This window comes from Globicephala melas, chromosome 14 (assembly GCF_963455315.2).
Source record: "Globicephala melas chromosome 14, mGloMel1.2, whole genome shotgun sequence".
Classification (NCBI taxonomy): domain Eukaryota; kingdom Metazoa; phylum Chordata; class Mammalia; order Artiodactyla; family Delphinidae; genus Globicephala; species Globicephala melas.
In genome coordinates, this window is record NC_083327.1 from 22,941,366 (window position 1) to 22,961,501 (window position 20,136).

At 45.9% G+C, this 20,136-nt stretch overlaps 1 protein-coding gene across 2 annotated transcripts in view; it reads right to left on the reverse strand.

Moving 5' to 3' along the window:
• BACH2 (BTB domain and CNC homolog 2) overlaps nucleotides 1–18,614 on the reverse strand; it is a 359,382-nt gene extending 340,768 nt beyond the window's left edge. The window contains exon 1 of one of the 2 annotated variants that reach the window (XM_030859506.2): nucleotides 18,322–18,614. The gene's annotated coding sequence lies outside the window, so the exon portion shown is untranslated. Of the gene's footprint in view, nucleotides 1–18,130; nucleotides 18,227–18,321 lie in introns of those variants that run through there. The other variant, XM_060283794.1, reaches the window with a different exon arrangement.
• Between the last annotated feature and the right edge of the window lie 1,522 nt (nucleotides 18,615–20,136).

Consider the following 20,136-nt stretch of genomic DNA (forward strand, 5'->3'; position numbering starts at 1 on the left):
TACATTATCTCATCTAGATGACATATATACACCACATATTATCTGAGCCAACCATCAAAGTGCAGTCTCTTTATCCTATATGCCAAAAGAAAATAGATCTGGAAATACGTGCATAAACCACGTAACTCATGGTTACACGGCCTTAAAAACATCTTTTATTCATGAAAAGTTCTCCCTATTCATTTTTGCCATACAGTGAAGCATACTTTATATCTGATTGTAAGTCATTTACATTGACTTCTTTATTTTGGAATCTTATGACTATCATGTTAAGTATTAGTTTTACTATGGACATCAAAAGAATAAATGACTAATTACATAAAGGGAAAAGGATGAAATGAATCATGGGTTCCACCTGAACTTCATCAGTTAAAAGGATGAGTAGCAAAGTCTTTAAGGAAAAAAAGAGATGAGCTTAAATTAGTCATGGTCTTTTGAGGGGGAAAAGGTAAAACTATTTTACTTGCCTGATATCAGATCTAGAATCTAAAAGACAAGGGGCACTGTGGAGAATCACTGTAAAATACTCAGACTTCAAAGGTTCCTATAAGGTCAAAATATGGAATATGTACAAGCAAAAAAAAAGAAAAGGCTAAATATAAAATCAATCTATTATGAGATGCTTTTATTATTTAAATGTCTCTTTTGAGTATTCTTAACAGATACTCAAAACCTTAATCCACTCTGGAAATTTTAAAGAATACAGAAGAAAAAAAAATTGAAGAAATTAACATAATTTTAAAATAAGAATCTCATCCTATATATTAAAAAGAAAAAAATCACTATTATATTACGTTTTAATTGCTATAAGCTGCCCCAGTACATAAGCAAGCTAACTTTTACTTTAGGGGAAAAATGGACAAATCAGTTTCAAACGAATTCAGCAACAAAAATTTGTTTTGCTTTATGTATACATAACACACTAAGATTTTTTTTTTTTACTTTTTAAAAATTGAGATATAATTGACACATAACATTACATTTGTTTCAGGTCTACAACACAGTGACAATATTTTGTGAAACGATCACCCAAGTAAGTCCAGTTAACATCCTTCACCACACATAATTACAAATTTACTTTTTCTTACGACGAGTAGTTTTAAAATCTACTCTCTTAGTAACTTTCAAATATAGAATACGGTATTATTAACTATAGTCAGGCGTTTTAAATTGATAATGTCACCTAGGAACTGGTAATTTTCAGTTGAGTTTACAGTTTACTAAATAAAATCACTGAATCTTCAGAATTATGAAGAAGGACCTTAGAAACAATGAGCCCAGTGCCTCTCAAACTTTAATGTGTAAGTGAGTCCCCAGAGAGATTCTGATAAGATGCTGACTGTGAGTCCATAGATGTGGAGGGGGCCTGAGATTCTGCATTCTAACAAGCTCTGGGTGACGCCGATGATGCTGGTCCAGGAACCACACGTCGGGTACCGAGGCTCCAGTCAAGCCTAAAGGAGACCCCACAGCTTTTGCTTGCGCATCTCCAGCCACCAGGACCTGAAAACTGCCTACACCAGTAGACACTGCAGGGATCTGACTTGTGGAGCCACAAAGAAAGTTGGCTTCCTCTTCTAATGATGGAAGAGAGACACCCTTTCTCTCCCTACATCTCCTTTTTTGCAAGGTAAACTTCCCCACTTCCTTGGCTACTCTTAGAAGTGATTAGTTTCCAGATCCCTAAAACATCCTGATCACAGAGGATGCTCCCTCCATGGTCAACATCTGCCTTAAAATAGTCCCTTGGGACGGGGCACAGTATTCCCTACATGGGACAGCCAGGCCTGGGAACAGTTGAGCAGGACCCCTGCATGGCCCCATCTAAATGCCACGGTTCACCTAACCTGACTCTATGCAAGTCTCACCTTCTGTCAGCACCAAAGACCACACTGCACTGGCAGCTCACAATCTTGTAGAGAAACTGGTACCAAGCACGTGTGCAAATTCTGTTCTTGAATAGGTTATTTTTTTTTTTAACCCAAATGTAGGAATTTACATTTATTCCTGTTAAATGTCATCTTGCTACTTTGGGCTTGGCATTTTCTGAGGTAATTTAAAAATAACAAATCAAATGAGAAATATTTTCAGAAAATAACAACTCACAAAATCCATTTCAAATTTATTACCTAATATGTAATACGTATACACATATGCAAAAAACCCACACACTGTTAAAAAAATTATTGTAAAAAAGCACATCATTGGGACCACTTTTCAGGCTGGAAAATGAAACATTTTGAGGAACTTGGAAGCCCCCAAAGAGTTCCTTCCCCACCCTATCCCACTCCATCACCTCTAGAGGTAACCACTACACTGATCTTTTTGGGTGGCGATCATTCCCTTAATTTTCTTTATAGTTTTAACATCTATATATACATCCCTAAACAATCTACTTAGTTTTGCATGCTTCTGAACTTTACATAAACGGAATCATTCTGTACATATTCTTCTGTGTCTTGCTTCTTTCATTGGACATTATGTTTTTAAGATTCATCCATGTTGGTTCATGCATTTTTGTTTAACAGACACTTACAGAGAACTTGCTACATGCCAGTCATTCTCCTAAGCATGTCAAAAATATTAACTCATTTAATCTTCCTAACAACACTATCAGGTAGACACTATCATTTTCCCCAGCATACAGATGAGGAAACTGACTTGCTGTGAGGTTAAGAAACTTGCCCAAGGTCACAAAATAAGTGGCAGACCTGGATTCTGAACCCAGGCAGAATCCTTGCTCTTCAGCACATCTCCACACCCTCCTGTATGTGGTGTTATTGGCTCTTTTTTTTCATGGCCAAATAGTATCCCAGTGCCTAAGTACAGCAACCCCAGTTGATTCAATATGATGTTGATGAGTATTTGGGTTGTTTCCAATTTTTGCTCTTATAAGCAATGTTTCTTTGAACATTCTTGTCAGTGTTTCTTGAAGCACATGAGTTCAGACATCTTCCTAAATGTATATCTAGGAGTAAGATTGCTAGATTGTAAGTTAGTAACAGGTTGAACCTGGTTAGGTAAGAAACTGTTTTCCAATGTAATTGTATCAAGTTATACTTCTACCAACTATCTATAAGAACTCCCATTCCTCCACATCCTTACCAACACATGGTATGTCAGATATGTAAATGTCTGCCAATCCAGAGGGTATGGTATATTACTACGATTTTAACTTGTATATGTTTGATTATTAAACTAGCTGTCTGGGTTTTTTTTGTGACGTGCTTATTTAAGCATATGAATGTACAGCATCATTTTTCTATTGGGTTGTCTGGCTTTTTCTTATTGATTCATGTGTTCTTTACATATGTTGGACCAGTACCATAAATGTCCCACAAATATCAATCAATCACTTTGGGCTTGTTTTCTCACTCTTCATGGTTTAATGAACGGAAGTTCTATTCACAATTTTTTCAAACAACAGAAGTGAAGGCCTCCTCACACATTTTAAACTTTTTGTACTATTATAGAAGAATTTCCTAGGGCTGCACTTAGAATCCTTCATAGCTCTTCATTAATTATATCTTAAGAAAGTCTAATTGGGGAGTGGTCAAGAAAAGGACAGTATACTGACAATGACTGATATGGAACAATAGAGCTGATGAACCTGACATCTATAAAATCTCGAAGGATATCAACTTGGGAATCTGGATCATTTCAGCAAATCCCACAAGATTTTGAGGACATATACAGATCCAACTCCTCCTTTGAAGGCTTTCCTGTCGTCCAATCTTCTCTTTTCTCCCCAACACCTACCACACTTACCTCTACTATTCATCCTGGCCCTTGATCACATCCTGCCGTGCACTGTACTTCAAATGCTTCATGCTTATATATGTCACCTCCAAGATGAAACGTAACTTCCCTACAGACTGGGACTGTATTTCACACACCACATCCTGGGTCTCACAGAGTTCGCTTCGCTGCAAAGAGCAAGCCCCTCGATAAGTAATTCTTGACTTGTGCAAGAAGCAAGTTTAGGACAAATTAAGAGAACTTCAGAGCCAACATATCAGGAAACTGTACAAAATAAAAACATAAATCAGTTCGAAAGATATTTAACACGAGTTGAGTGAGAAGAAAACATTGATGAAAAATATATCTGAAATGGTAGCATGGGAAAAGGTTATAAGGCTCTGCTGAGGACTTTGGACGTGTTCAGTGGGCAAGAAGCCACAGGTGATTTTTCAGGGACAGTCAGTAAGTCCATTCATTCATTCAACAAATACGTGTTTAATGAGCAGCCCCTTAGGGCCAGACACTTTTCCAGGCCCTTGGACTTCCACAGTGACCAAAGGAGACAAGGGTCCCTGAGTCCCGGAGCTGATTTCATAGTGAGGGAGACAGATGGACAAGCAAGCAATACATACAGTAGGCCAGAGGGTGATAAAAGCTATGGAGAAAAGGAAGGAGAGGAGTGGGCTTGGGGTGCCTGGGAAGGAGGATGGTTCCCCCCACTCCACAGGGTCAGGGAAGGCCTCTCTGATGGGGGCAGGAGACAGCTCAAGGCCACAAGGGAAGACTGTGTGTCCCCCGGGATCTCCTTCCCATTCCCCCAGACCTACCAGGCTGTATGAGCATTTTAACAGCAAGAAGGCAATTCGAAGATCCCTATCCTCTTTCACACCCTGAGTTCTGAGCGTCCTACCCACCCTAAGTCTCCCCGGTCACCCCACCCCATCCTGATGCATTTCTGACCCCGTGGGGATTCTCCAACTCCAGGCTGGTGGCAGAGCCATCTCAACGTCTTGTCCTCCTTTGCAGATTTCCCTGAGTCCAGGCCTACTTCCTCCCTGGCTTCCGAAGCTGGGCCCTCCCTTGGGTTTTTTCCTGCTTCCTCAGAATCCAGCCTCCTTCCCAGGATGCATTCTTAGACACAGGTGGGAAGCCAGTTCAGGCTCCCCTTCCAATTTTCTTCTCACCTGAAAGACCCCTCTCAGAAACCAGCTGCAGGCAGGGATGGCAACAGGAGGACCCGAGGCCACTGCAGGGCCTCCATGAGCAAGAGGCCAGGGTCAGGGAGGGGAACCATGTCGGTGCACGTGTGTTCACATGGGTGTTACATATATGTATACAGAGTGCGTGCATATGTGTGCAACATGCCTGGGTCTGTCCAAGAACGATGTGAGAAAGGGTGTGGGCATGTAGGCAGGAGCAAAAAGAATCTACGAGAGCAAATGAGAAGAGGGGAGTGTTCACACAGAGAAAGAAATGCAAAACTTGCCAAGAGAGAGAAAGAACTAGAGGCCCAAAAAGGAAACTCTACCAGGTAGCAAGACACCAGGGTAAAAAGAGTAACAGGGAAGTATAAGTATTAAAAATCAAAAATGCTGAGAAGAGGGCAGGAAGCAACAACAAAAAGATCCATCTGAAAGGAAGTGTGAAAGAGGCAAGACCGACACAAAATTTCAACGAATAACGTTCTCATTTTGCACTTCTCTTTATAAAGCATTTATATCCCAGATCAAGGCTGATGTAGCAAGCAAGGCACAAAGGCCACTGGCTCTAGTAGCTAGGAGACAAGGGATGGAACATTTCTAAAGATGAAGTGTTTAGAATGAAAATAACTATAAATGTAAATGCAGATGCTGGTCTCATAGTCTGGAAATTCAGTTGCTTTCACTACAGCATGTAAAAAGGAAAGGCTCTTGGGTAAGACCTCTGCAGTACAGAGCTAAGAGAGTGATCGCTGTTGGTCTGACCAAACTGCAGGCAAAACAAACCAAAACAAAACAACAAAACAAGAATGCTCCCACACAGAGATGCGAGTAGATAGATAGGCTGCAACATACAAGCACACACCTAAATTCCCTGTGATGCGCAAGGGTCTCTGGGCAGCCCTGCAGCCGTGGAAACGGGGTAGCACGCTCCTTCCTGTGATAACTGTTCCTTCACCACTCGGCTGTTTCCTCTGACTCGCATTTTCTGTGACCCTTCCTCTTGGAATCCTCTGACAATGACTCACATGGCAATAGTCTAGTCAGCGGTCCCACAGCCCACCACAATAGACGCTGTGTAGGAGGCGGGCAGCTTGGCGGACCAGAGTCTGGACCAGTTTTTTCCTTTCTCTGTTCAGGGAGGATTTGCTTTTCAGCCACATTTCCCTCAAAACACAACCCCGACAGGAGATGCTTACTGCACAGATTTCTAAACGATGAAATGATCTGAGTTTGGCGACTTGGTCATAACGAAACTAAAAACAGTAAGATGAAAAAACAATAGTGTGATCATCACACCTACAAAAAACAACTTTATACTTGGGTGAAATCAAGAGATCAGGAAAAAAAAGCTCAAACTAATATTTTCCAACCTTTCACTAACACCTAGGGCTAAAACCACATGTTTTGAAGGTCTTGCACTGTGTTATTATTAGAAGTCACAATTCTATTGATACTGATGAGTCATTTGTATCGGCGGAAACCAAGAACTTCCATCAACATCATGTTACACACAGTCACTGTGGCTTAGCTTTTTCTTTATTACTGGTCAAACCAGCTTCAGCATGCTTACTGAAGCCCAAAAAAAAAAAAAAAAAAAAAAAAAAGGAGGCGAACTCCACAAGGGAGTGCAAAGCGTTCCTTTCCCCAGCTGATCTCACTTTAATCATTCTTCTCAAGATAGCTTAGGATGCTCTGATCAACTTGTATCTGCAAAAGGAAGTTTATTTATAAACCTCAAAAAAGTAACATTTTCACTTTCCGATGAAAATAAGCAGAACTGAACTCCAAAAACAAACAACGAAACCATTTCTGAAAACACATGCCAGCTTTAAAATGACCCAAGGTCAGGTTTGGGGTTTGGGGTTTTGTTTTTTTTAACCTTAATAACATGCAACAGATATAAACAAAATCTGTCATTACTTAAGGACTTGAACCACACAAAACAAAGTGGGGCTGGCCGCTGAGCACCCCCCTGCCCGCTGCCCTGCTCCGGGCACACGTTCCTTACTCGTGCAGGGAGAAGTGGGTCAGGTCCAGGTTACACCAGGAAAGCCTAAGTTAATGGTTCAGGAAGGTTCCTTCTGGTGCTTCGGAGGAAATAACAGCATAGTCCCTTCCCTTTACTCTCATCCCCCTTCCCCTGGCCCCAGAAGAGTCCCAGAAAAATTAAAAGGAAGTAAAGATCGGTTTTCTTGGGGGCTTCCCAGAAATGCTGCGATGCTTATGCAGTCTCGGCCAAGGCAGAAATATGCCCAGTTTTCTACCTGGGAACCGAGGTCGGCAGTGACCACAGATCTGAAAATAGCCTCCCAGCAGCTAAATGGCTGAGGTGCTCTCCAAGGCAGCGCTGGTGCTGTGGGCAGATTACAGAGGGGCCAGCTGAGGGCTGTAACAGCTGCATGAGTCAGCACTCGCTGCTCGTAGGAAACTGCTGACATGCTGAATGACTCGCGCAGGCAGAAGGTGCACACACCTACCCGGCCAAAACAAAAACAAGGTACATGCAAATCGGCCAACAGGAACCTCTCTTCCCTCGCAGTTCCTATTTTCCAAGGTTAAACCCCAAATAGACACAATCTATGCCGCCACTCAAAAATAGTAGTCACAACTAATAATAATGAAGACTGGTAATAAACAACTCACTCTCCGTGTTGTGATGTGTGGAACAGCTGCGTTCAAATCTCACGAGCCAGTTAATTTTAACCGGTTTTAATTTTAACTGGATTTAACTGCTTTTCCTCCCTTCTGAAAAAAATCAAAATAGTTACCCTGTCGACCACAAAAACTGGTAACAGACAAGCACAGTTCCTGTTTTTCAGAGGGGACTTACTTTCAAACCCACAATATCGAGATGCTTAACATAAGTGGAAACTTAAAATTTATTGTTTGATGTGGGAGCTTAAACCTGAACACAAACTCAGATCCCACAAACGTTCTGGTGTAATCACATCTCAGACTGAGTCCTATACATCTTTCATCTCCCTTCTCTCACTTAATACCAGAGCCAAAAATCTAAGAGGAAAATGGGTTGTCTGGAACTCGGGACACATTTTCCCACAGAAACAACGCTATGTTCAGAATATTCCATGAAGGCTGTCTCAAATTTAAAATATGAGTGAGAGGTTACATTTATAGTTTAAAAAGAGAAAATAATACTATAACAGTAGTTCTTCCAAAGCCAATTAAAAATTCTTGATTGACTGTGTGAGGAAACGTCTAATTAGAGGAAGATGGCGGACAGTCTTCTAGATGAGACTTTTGGACTCTGTTTAGTTTCACCCTGGTTCTCTAAGCATGATTTACATGGTTAATTTCACTTTAAAATGCATGACGTTCTCTTACTTTGGCATAACAGACCATTAGAAAAACCTTTACAGTTGTGAGTACTGTTTGTTTTGTATGCTCCAAAAAGTTGATCAAGAGTTGGAAGAAAAAAGAAAGGAAGGAAGAAGGGCTACAAAGAGGGGATACCAGGGAGAGGAGAACAGAAAGCAATGGAGTCAGGGAGAGAGGAAGGCACAGAGGCATAACTAAACAGAAGGCAGAGGAAAAGTAGGAATTAGGGAGAGGCGCTCCACTAGACAGTGTACTCCGAGAGAAGGGGCGGAACTCGTCACCCAGCTGCTCAGAGATCCGACCTCAAAGGAAGAATGAAAGGTGAGAGTCCAGCAGGACATTTCCACAGACTGGCGCTAGATGGCGCCATCAACTCAACATAGCATGGTTGCTGGAGGCGTCTGCGTCGGGGAGGGGTAGAATGGAGGGCAGTTCAGACTCTTCACAGCTGGGTATTCAACCTGAAACACTTCTGGCTAAAAGAAGCATGGCTTCATTAATCAATCAATTTCTCCAAATGTCCAGATGTCACCACCAACCGTGCTAATAAACGCACGGGGCATGCCAATTTTGAAATAGACTTAACTCAATTTTTATAATAAAACTGTGGGCTGGGGAGGCAGATGAGTGAAATCCCCTGCTTTTTTTTTTCTTTTAAAATTCAACATTTAAGGATAATAGACTATTTCGGGTTCGCTGCTACTGACTAACTGACAAAAATTCCTAATCATAGACCAAGTGGTTTTCCCCTGAAGCTCCGTTTAAATGTCAAATAACATACCATCTCATTACCCGGGTTTATGCGATCAGATCAAGTATCTGGCAAGAGAAAGGTGATGCTCGCTGACAAACATATTATCACATTAAAAATTATCTGCCCTTCTATATTTTTTAACATCTTTATTGGAGTATAATTGCTTTACAGTGGTGTGTTAGTTTCTGCTGCATAACAAAGTGAATCAGCTATATGTATACATATATCCCCACATCTCCTCCCTCTTGCGTCTCCCTCCCACCCTCCCTATCCCACCCCTCTAGGTGGTCACAGAGCACCGAGCTGATCTCCCTGTGCAATGCAGCTGCTTCCCACTAGCTATCTATTTTACATTTGGTAGTGGGTATATGCCCATGCCACTCTCTCACTTCATCCTAGCTTACCCTTCCTCCTCCCCGTGTCCTCAAGTCCATTCTCTATGTCTGTGTCTTTATCCCTGACAGGCCCCTATGTTCTTCAAAACCTTTTTTTTTTTAATTTTTTTTTTTTAGATTCTATATATATATGTGTGTGTGTGTGTTAGCATACGGTATTTGTTTTTCTCTTTCTGACTTACTTCACTCTGTATGACAGACTCTAGGTCCATCCACCTCACTACAAATAACTCAATTTCGTTTCTGCTTATGGCTGATTAATATTCCATTGTATATATGTGCCACATCTTCTTTATCCATTCATCTGTCAATGGACACTTAGGTTTGCCCTTCGTATTTTCAATATTACAGTGGTTTATATGCTCTAATCTGCTTGTCTATAGTCTCTGTCTCCAGGGCTGGGTTTATAAAGAGCCCGGTCTTCACTCAGAAATTCCCTCCCATCACTAGGGTACCTACCAGTGTATGAAATTCTACTAGTCCCATCTCTAGGGTTTTACTTCTTTGGCTTTGTCTCCTATTAATAAGCTGATGCTTCAGAAAGAATTAATGCACTAGGTATGCTCAGTTATTTATACCCCAGTAATATGGTTTTCATAAAAATCCTTTTCTGAGATTGGTTTTGCAAGGGAAGGAGGGGACTGGTTAAGGACATTGGATGGCCTAAAGGCAGCAAAGCACAGAAGAAGTCAGGGCAGAAAGCGGCCACTGGGAGAACTGAGAGGGAGCCTTGCTGGCTTCTTTACGATTGCAGCAAGGACCGTCACCCTGATGCAGATCTTCCCAAGGAGATATGTGAAAAGTAAGGGTTAATGCTAAGTATGTCTACATTTTCCTCTTGCTGAATGGGTAATAATGTCTTTTATAGTTAATTTCATTTTTTTTTCACAGTTTGACTCTTCAGGGCTCATTCATTTGCATAATGTAGAAGCTTGAACCTATATAGATGTTCTACAAATCAATGCAAGTAATTCTCATACTAAATCAGCAGCTTTAATTTAAGCTCATCATTGTTTGCATAGAAATCTTTATGCACTCATCTGCTTGATTTTTTTAATCACTTAAAACCTCCAACAGTGACACACTAAGCATCTCCCCATTTAGCCATCTCCAAAATTTGAACTAAATACTGAAAAATAAGCACAGTACATTCATACGCTTGATCATTTCCCAAATTAAGCTTCAAGCGCCTGCTTCATGTTCCAGCAGCTCCAAGGATAATGCCGCTTGACTAAAGATGACAACTTGGACGTCCAGCCCAGGACAGAGCTGAGTCAGCGTTCTAAACAGTGACCCTGCAAACCCGGGGTAATCAGGGTCACTGCCAAACCAGCTGCCTAGCGGAGTCCTTTAAAACCATTCAAATCTCCTGTTGAAGGTTGCAACATGCTAATCTGGCAAGATAATCTCTTCCTGAAATTGACTAGAATGAGAGCAAAGGTTACCTGCTTTTATCTGTTACTAGCAGCTAATATTTCTAATTAGGAACTCTAATGGAATTGGTTCTGAATGAAATTCTTCCTCCTCAGTAGAATAATCTACCTATTATAGGAATGGTTTCCTACACCTTTTCCTTTCTCATCCAAAAAGAAAGGAAGGAAGGAAGGGAGGGAGGGAGGAAGGAAGAAAGGAAGCTATAAACAAATTATTCACATAACAAGAGGGTAGGAGCATGGGTTACAGGAAAACCCTGGGACCAGAGTCATGGGATTCATGTTTTGTGTCTAGTTCTTCCTTTGTCTTTACACGTCATCACTTTCATGCTCTGATCCCCAGATGCACACTTAGAAGTGAGGAATGCAATTCTTAGAAAGTGAGTCAGATGAAAGACAACAGATACATTCACTCAGGTTCACTGAGAAATTATTTTTCAATTTTATCTTTCAGATAGATGTCAATAAAATATCCAGGATTTCAGAGTGAGATGGCCTATATTTCCACTTCTGAGACCTGGTAGAGAGCAAAAAGGAAAAGGGCGTGCAGAATAGCACAGTGGTTAAGAGAACAAGTTCTAGCATCAGACACCTAGTGTCCAATCCCAGCTCAGCTACTCATTAGCTGGATGACATCTGTGCCTCACCTTCTAATGGTCACACCTGCCTCTAGGTGGTTATATGGATTAAATGAGTTAATATCAGTAGCACACATAGGAGGCTCCCAACACAGGTTAGCTACCATCAGAGAAAAAGAAAATAGAGGAGTATTAGCATACACGAAAGTCAATTTGTTTTACATAGACACTGTCCACACTCCTAAATTGTGCTAAGAATGGTCTATATAATCATCCTCGGTCTGCAGAGGCTGGAGACCCTCCCACTCTCGGGTGGGCAGGGGCTTCCGATAAGCTGGACTCACATTTTCATTAGAGACCCTCGCCCGGGGCCCACACACATCAGCCAACTGGGAGGGCATGGCTGTGTAGCTTCTAATCATTCAAATATTGTCAAAACGACCCTCAATATGTCCAAAATAAGAATGCTAACTTGCATTTTTTTCCAAGTATAGAAGCGAACAGTATGCTTGGCAATTAACAGTTCTGTTTTTATCAGGTTCTAAAGACACAGGTAAATAAATCAATTCTGGACTCTGTATACAGGAAAAGTTACTTGCCAAAATGACTCCACGGGTTATAGCATGGTTTATGCAATACTCCAAAGGGCCACAGACAGGAGTAAATTAATAGGTTGGGGAGAGCTAGCCTCCAGTTTCAGACAGGCCCTAATGGTAGCTCACTCCACAATTCCTCGAGGAGGACAGCTCCAACCTCCCAACCAGGTCACATTCCCCAGTACATACTCCAGTGCATAAAATGGCTTTCCTTCACAGAACTTGCAATAAGTTATCTGTGGCTGTCTGATAAATGCCATCCCTCCTACCAGATGGGGTGCTTCATGGGGGCAGGGCCAGGACTGACTTTGCTCTCCGCTAGCACCATGATCACCTAGCACTGCGCCTGCCACGTTAAGAGATACTCAGTATACGTTTGTTTAGTGAATGAATGAGGCACTTGCCTCTAAAGGATGGCATTTCTGGACACTCGGCCCATTTTATGGCATCCATGAGCTCCTGTCGCTCAGGAGAATACAGGAAAATAAAACCCGCCGATAATCTGTTGGTACTAGGAGACGAAGCAAACTTCCTGAGCGGCACCTTCACTTTGTTTCTCTACTTAAAAGAACGGGAGTAAACACGCTGGGCTCTCCCAGCTTTAAACTCCAAAGTGAAAGTCCAAGCTAAGCCTTCTATGGAGTAGACTTGTGAAGAGTCCGGAGGAAACTCCTGAAGCAATTGCAGGGGAGAGACAAAAGGATGGCGCAAGACTAACCTTGACAACAGACTTGGAAACTCAAAAAGTTTTCCTCTGCGACTAACCTGGAGTTTGTCCACATGCCAGCTGCAGGCTCAGAAACAAATGGAGATAATCACGAGAAGTATGGGAGGACTGGAAAGGGGAGGATTTAAACGCTTGGGAAAGGAGAAGATGAAAGCTGACACAAGCAGGAGAGGGAACCGGCAACCAGGCAGCCGCCTGCAGGGGCATCAGCGCCGTGTCCTACTGCCACCAGGAGAGGAACGAAGAGGTCAGGGAAGCAAATGACACATCTCAGAACCAAAGGCCAATTTATTATCAGGCTGAGGAACAAAAGAGAAGTTAACCAGGGGAATATGCTGGAGAAGTGGTGATTATGAGGTCACTGGGGAAGACTGAGAGACATTTTGGCTGTAATTCCAATGACCAGAATGAACAAGCACGTGAAACGCTTTCAGACTGGGGAGATTTATTATTTTGGAAAAAAACAGCTCAAGGAAAAACAAAGGCAACATTCCTGCCTGATTTTTGAAGTAGTGCCATTAGTAGGACAAGGTTCAATTTCCATATTCTTTAGAAAAGAAAGGGTCCTTGAAAAGGACATCCCTGTGGTTTTAAGGAGACTTCCACCTTTAGGGAAGCTGAGTAGCATACTGATGGTAAGAGTAAGTTTCAGTTTTAGGGAAACTGACATTTGAAATTAACGAAAAGAAAAAAAGAAAAGGGGAAAAAAAGTAAAAACCTCCAATTGACAAAGAAAGAACCACTTTTCTATTAAATATCATCCCAGACCAAAAAAGATGAGTAACATTCTGGGCAATCTGAGTTTACAAAATGTTTAATTCACAGCAGGTTTCAGTTTGGACTTGAGCAATTTGTAAATATTTACATAAAATTTAAAAATGGAATAGGCATGGGTTATACGCTGTCATCGACAATACAGAAGTGATTTTCTGTCATTCCCAAGGCCTTCGTGCTGCTTTCCCTAACTCGGCTTCAGCTCTGCCAGAAGCTTCTTATTTTCTTTTCCAGAGTAATGCCAGTTTTTGCAAGCAGCCCTGACTTCTGAACTGCTAGTGCCTCTGATAGGGTCATATGTCACTGGAGCCTCTTCAACATCCCGACAAGGAAAGGAGGACACGGGGAAGCAGATGCAGCGTTTGCCGTCTGAATCGCAGGTTTTGACAGATACGTTGCATATTGCATCGTTCCCTGTTCCTTGTACGTGAGGGTAAGAACTGGGTTCTCTGTATGCTATGACCCCTACCCCACGCCCAGCCATTGACTCCGGGCTGGATTGTGTATATAGGACAGGGAAATAACCTTTAGACGGTCAGGACAACACACACTGCATTCTGATGAAATTCTTTCCAACGAGAACCCTCCTCTTCTGTAGAATGGGCACAATGCCTGCTTCATAGGGTTGCCTTGAAGAGTTATCAAGATTATGTGCAGGGAAAGCAGTTAGCACTGTTTCTGGCTCGTGGTGAACATTCAAGAAATCACAGCTATTGTTTTAGTGGGTGTTCGCAAATGTCAAATTCTCATGGAGGAGTCCTTAGGCTTTAAACAGGCATGTTACACCATGTGGTCAATAACAACTACATAGACGGCAGGTGACGCAAAAGCAATGGATTATTTTCCTGCAGAGGATTATACGGTGCCCTCGATATTAATTATTTGGACTTTCACGTTGTATCCTCTGTTAAAAAGAAAGCTATCGATCCCTGAGTGGGACTCAGTGTTGATTTCATTTGATTTAGAGTTCTGTTTTTCTTGCATTTTTCAATTTTCCTGACGCTGTTAACCATTCACTTGGTGGAGATTCACAAACCGTCTTCCTACGTGCCAGGCCTTTAGAAAATCGCCAAATACAGAAATATTAAACAATAAGATGTTTTAGCTCACTCAGCAGTGGGAGCCAGGGAGCCTGCAGGCCAGCTCTGGAGCTTTCAGTGTTCCCACCCAGTGTTTAGAAAATGTTTGAGTGACTATTTAAAAATTAGGGGATTCCACATTAAACACCCTGATATCCAGCTTCCCTCGGAAAAATCAGAAGATGTGGCAACACAAAGCCGGTATTCCCACCCATTCCTGCCTGGCAACAGTCGACGACAAGGAACTGAGACACAGCAGTGGTTGCCTGCCACTCCACGTTGTGCCCCCTCCTCACGGAGACCAGCGAGAAATGAAAATGAAGGGCCCCATGTTCAAGGATTATTAAGGCTCTCAAGAAGACAACAGCAGAAGATTAACCACGTGTGAGGTCCTTCTCAGAGGGGGAAGGGGCCCTGTGCAACAGTGCAGGTCACATGCCCACGAAACTGGCCCTGCTGCTCAGCCAGACAGGGAGGGTATTTATTTAACTGAGTATAAGCCAACATTTACAAGAAGCCAGACAACGTACCCCCTGAAATCTGAGGTATACAAAAAGTAGAGCGGTGGAGCCCAGCCCTGCTGAGCTAGACAGCCACTAGGATCTCTCTCCTCCCTTGTTAAGGCTGGATCCATACCAGAGACACTAGGCATGAGTTAATCCAAGTAAAATTAAACCGCTCCCAACAATACAGATTGGCCTGAGCCCTTTTGTTGGCATCACAGGAGCCTCGATCACAAATTCTGAGGAACAGCTCACAAGCGCTAATGAGTAAGTCCCCATTGGCTGTGCAGACAGTGGGCTCAGAAGTGAAGCGCTGGCCTAGGAGAGATGTGAACGTGAACCTGACCATCTGGCTCTCTGCGACTCACTTTGATCACAAAATGAATTGCAACAAATTGAAGAGCACATGGCTAGAGTTAATTGTCTCATCTGTAACCTGAACCTACTTTTAGGCAGTTACCATTACCCTCCATCAGGTGGAAACGTTTCTGACTACCACTGCAAAGTGCATTTTCCTGATGAACTGTAATGGCTCATTAAATTCCATATCAGAACAATACTTTGCATTTATGCAGCGCCTTTCATCCAGGGATGTCAGAGTAGTTTGCAAATAATTAAGCCCCTCACACTGCAGCCAGAGGTGAGTGACTGGAAGGGACCTGCCTGAGGGCACTGAGTCAAAGGCATAACTCAAAAGAATGGCTCTCTTCCAGGCACTGATAATACTGAAAAGTGACTTGCGGGGTGCGGGTGTCCCTGACTCCTTCCCTCCCTTTCTGCCTTACCTCTTCTCCTCTATGGAAGATCCTCACATGCAACATACAAAGAACTGACAGGTAGCTAACAGGCATGCATATAATTTAGCTATGAGCTCAGACACACACATATATGAGGAGAATGTTCTTCCACGTAATCCTGGCATATACAACACGAACTGACATTTCAATCCACCTGCAGAACTGACGGACACCAGAAGAATGAACACATTTATGATTACCAAGTGGCAAACGTAATGTCTTCCAAAATGCAAAATGAAAATATTATTCAGCACAAATAAAGTATGTTCTAACAAAAGTACTTTATTCCATGGTTGTGTTTTCCATTTCTGGGACCCCCATTTGAATGATATTCAAGTTTCAGGAATAGCGCATAGGATGGAAGTGGACAATGAATGCATGTTTTAAGGCAGAACACTAGGAGGGAGAAACATTTCAGCCACTCAAAGTTTTGGGGTGAAATGATAAACTCCTGAAAACCTAAATTTATAATGGAAATGCTGACAGACCTTTCACGGGAGCAGTTTGAGTGCAACACTTATTTAGCAATCTCTCTTACAGGCTAAAGACTAATTCTAACAAGATGTCATTTTGACTCATGTTTACTATTACCTGGAAGAAGGAAAAACGCCGTTTACTCGCGAGCTGCGAGCTGCCGGAGCACCAGGGTGGAGGCAATCGCACATTTTAAACAAGACGCCGCCGCCTTACCAAAAGAGCCTCTCCACCGAGGGAGGGGCAGCCCTTCCCGCTCAGCTTCTTTCATGTCAGCCGGAGCCTTCGCAGCTCGACATGACTTTCCTACATGTTACATTTAAATGATCTGAGAAAACCGTTATCAGAGTTAACAACTCTAATTTTACTCTAAACAGACAAAAGCAAAATATCTCATTAGGCATCATCTCCGCCAAGGTTCGCACTAGGCAGGAAAGGATTTTTATCTAAAGTAATTACCCTTTTTAGTTAAACACACTCAACAGATGAAATTTACACAGGGAGTCAGAGACTGCAGCACTAGACAGTGAAGGTGAAAACCGAGGAACGCCGCGTCCCGTCGCCCGCCCGACAGCCGGGAGTGTGCCGCTCAGTCGGGGGTGAGGCGCCCTCGTCCCTCGTTTCCTAGGGCCCAAGGGTTGCGGCGACGACGGTGACCGGACAGGCAAATTGCGAGACGCTCCTTCTCGGGCCACAGACAAAACCATCGGACAGCGGTTGTGCAGGAACTTCCCCCAAGTTATCAAAGTCCCCTACACGCGAGAGGATGCTGGGGATACCCTGAGCGCCCACGACCCCCGAAGCCAGGGGTGCGCGACCCCTTTCACACGCGTACACCCGGCCCTGCAGGCTTCCTCTCACGGTCCGAGTTCCTGCAAGAGGGGCCAAACCGAGGTCGCTGAGATGCTCACTCGAGTCCCCTCTCGCAGCTGGGGTAGCCCAGGAGCGCCGCCCGCCTCCCTCTCCATCGGCGCTCGGCTCCTGAACACCCACCCAGTGAGAGGAGGAAAAGTGCGAGACCCCACAGGGCACCTCGGCGTGGGGTAGGTGGAGAGGTGTCCCCTGGATAAACTCCTCTCCTAGAAGGAGCTTCTGGGGCTTGCAGACTGAAGTGTGGGCAGGGAGAGGAGGGTGTGTGTTGCACTTTGATTTCATGCAGAATCTTGGAGGAGGAAGGTGCAGGATTTCCCTCTCTGAAGGCACAAGCCCCTCGGCTTGAGCTCCCTGGGACGCATTTCAATAACCCGGTCATTGGTAGTAGTGATTCCACCCAGCGCGCAGTCCAAGGTCTGCGCTGCGAGCCAGCAGCCTGCCTCTTCCCGGGACCCTAAACTTGGGCTTTGATGCCCCGCCAGTCGCTGTGGTCCCAGCTACCCGGCGGCGACTGACAGCCGAGCGCAAAGCTTCGCGGAGCAGCCGCGGGCGCGGACGCCGCGGGCAGGGAGGAGGCCGCCCGGCCTGGCACCGCGGTCGCGCGCTGGGGGCCGGGGCGCCCGGGCCTCGCGGGGCCGGGAGCGAGCCGTGGGTCTGACAGCTGCTTCAGCTCGCGCGGACGCGCGCCTCCCTCCAGCCCGCCCTCCCCACGCCTGACTTATTACCCTCTGCTCCTCCTCCCCCTGCTGTTCCAAAACACCCGTCGACGCGAGCAAAATACAATGCCGCCTCGCCCGCCGTAAACAGCCAGGCGAGAGAGCGCACAGTCTTCGCAGCGCGTCCGCCGTCTCGGCTTCCACCCCCTTACCGTTCCTAGAAAATGCCATAAAAGCGGGCAGGGCGCTCGGCGGGCGGCTGCGCGCCCGGCGGCCGCGGCTCCCTTCCCGCGTCGCTTCCCCACGCTTCCCCTCCTGCCCCGCGCGCCCGCTCCCCCCGCCAACTTGCCCCGCCGCCGCCCCGCCCGCCGCCGGGGCCCGGGACCCGCGGCCGGGGACTCACCTCGCCAGAGAACTTTGCGTCCTTTTCCGCCTCCTCTTCCCCGCGTCCTCCCGGTCCGCAGCCTGGGAGGGGGGTCACCGAAAGCTCGCGGAGAGGACGCGCATCACATGGCAGCACGTTCCCAGTCCCCCGAGTGTGCCGGGAAGGGGGAGGGGAAGGGTCGAGGGGAGGCCGGGGAGAAAGCGAGAGCCCGGCGGCAGCGGGAGTGGGCAGGCGGGGTGGCTAGGGCGGCGGCGGGCGCTCGCGTTAGCGCTGCTGCGACCGCAGCCCGGGCGTGCACGGTCGCTGCTGCCGCTGCTGCTGCTGCTGCTGCTGCTGAGGCGGCGGCTGCTCGGCGCTGTTTGCTCCGGGCCGCTCGGCTCCCGCTCTCCCCGGAACGCCCACACTCTCAATCGCTACATTGTTGACATTCGGCGCTGACGTCACCCGCTCCCCATTCACAATAACTTTACGGGAGCCGGGCAGCGCACCTCCCCGGCCGCTGGGGCGCCGTACGCCCGGCGACTAGCGTAAACCGCTCCGCGAATGGCGCTCCGGCGGCTGGGGCGGGGGACAGGGGGCGGGCGCGCGCTCGGCCCGCTCGCGGGAGGGGGCGCGCCTCACGCTGCCGCCGCCGCACTCCCCGCTTTGTGCGGCCGCGCGGCCTGGAGAGCCCCTTGCTCAGGGCCCGCCGGCCGCCTGGCTCGGTCCGGCCTTGCCCGCGACTCGCAGGAGCCTTGAAAGGTCAGGGCTGGGGGCTAGTGGGGTGGGAGGAGAGGTGAGGGCTGGTGTGGCACCTGGGGAGGGGCGGCAGAGCCCAGGGCACTAGACCCAGGAACGGGAGCCAGACCTCGAGACCTGGGATTCCGGGGTTGTCTAGTGTTTCCCAGGAGGGGCAGGAAAAGATGCTCCACGGGCCCCTCGAAGCTGACCGGTCCCCCTCTTGGGAGGGGGTGGGGCGAGGAAGAGCAGCTTCTGACCTAACACTGATATTGACGTTTGAATCCTTTCCAGGAGGGCCTCGGCCTGTCCCACCGAGGGAGCCTCTAAGTCCCCACGCCAGGGTTTTAGAAGGGGCGCGAGCAATCGCGAAGCTCACTAAAAAGCCTACCTCCCAGCTGCAAATCCTCAGCTCCTGACGGGTTCCAACCTCCCGCCTGCCGCCCACTCGGGAGGTCGCCAGGGTGTTGCTGCTGCACTTTAAGGCCATTGTGTGGCTGCCCTGTCGGAAGAAAGCTTGATGGTAGTAAGGGTTTTACAGAAAGTAATTAGGACTTCGACTGAACGAACATTTGCAATAAAAGAAGGTTGTGTTAGCGTAGTGCTGGTGCCTGCCACTTTACGCCTGTCGAGGCCACGTTCCCTGAACACCTATAACTTGGGCCCCTTGTGTACAGGCAGTACCGTATTCTTACATGTGGTGCTGATCTTTAATGAATATTATAAAACTTTGGCTCGCTCAACTGAGAGAAGGATCATAAATTCCCCTCCCCTCCCTATAAGATGGGCACTGGCCTATGCTGAGGAAGCAGTGAAGCGCTGCCCTGAGAGTCTCGTGATATCAGCTAAAGTGTTGCTCTGAACCACCTTCGTTTGAGGGCAGAGTTTTAAAAGGCCCCACTTTGAACGTCTGCGTGGAAAGCTAAGCAATGGCGGAAAGGAAGCGGAAGAGGCCAAGGTAATTTTTCTAACAGCATTGCAGAGATTCAGTGGGTAGGTCGAGACCCACACTGGGAGTTTTCCTTTGCTAGCATCTCCAGTTTTCAGATGAACAGAGGTCTCTGAGGTAGGAGGGGTCCTCAGTCTCCTGACTGTGGGTCTGGTGCCCCCTTTGAC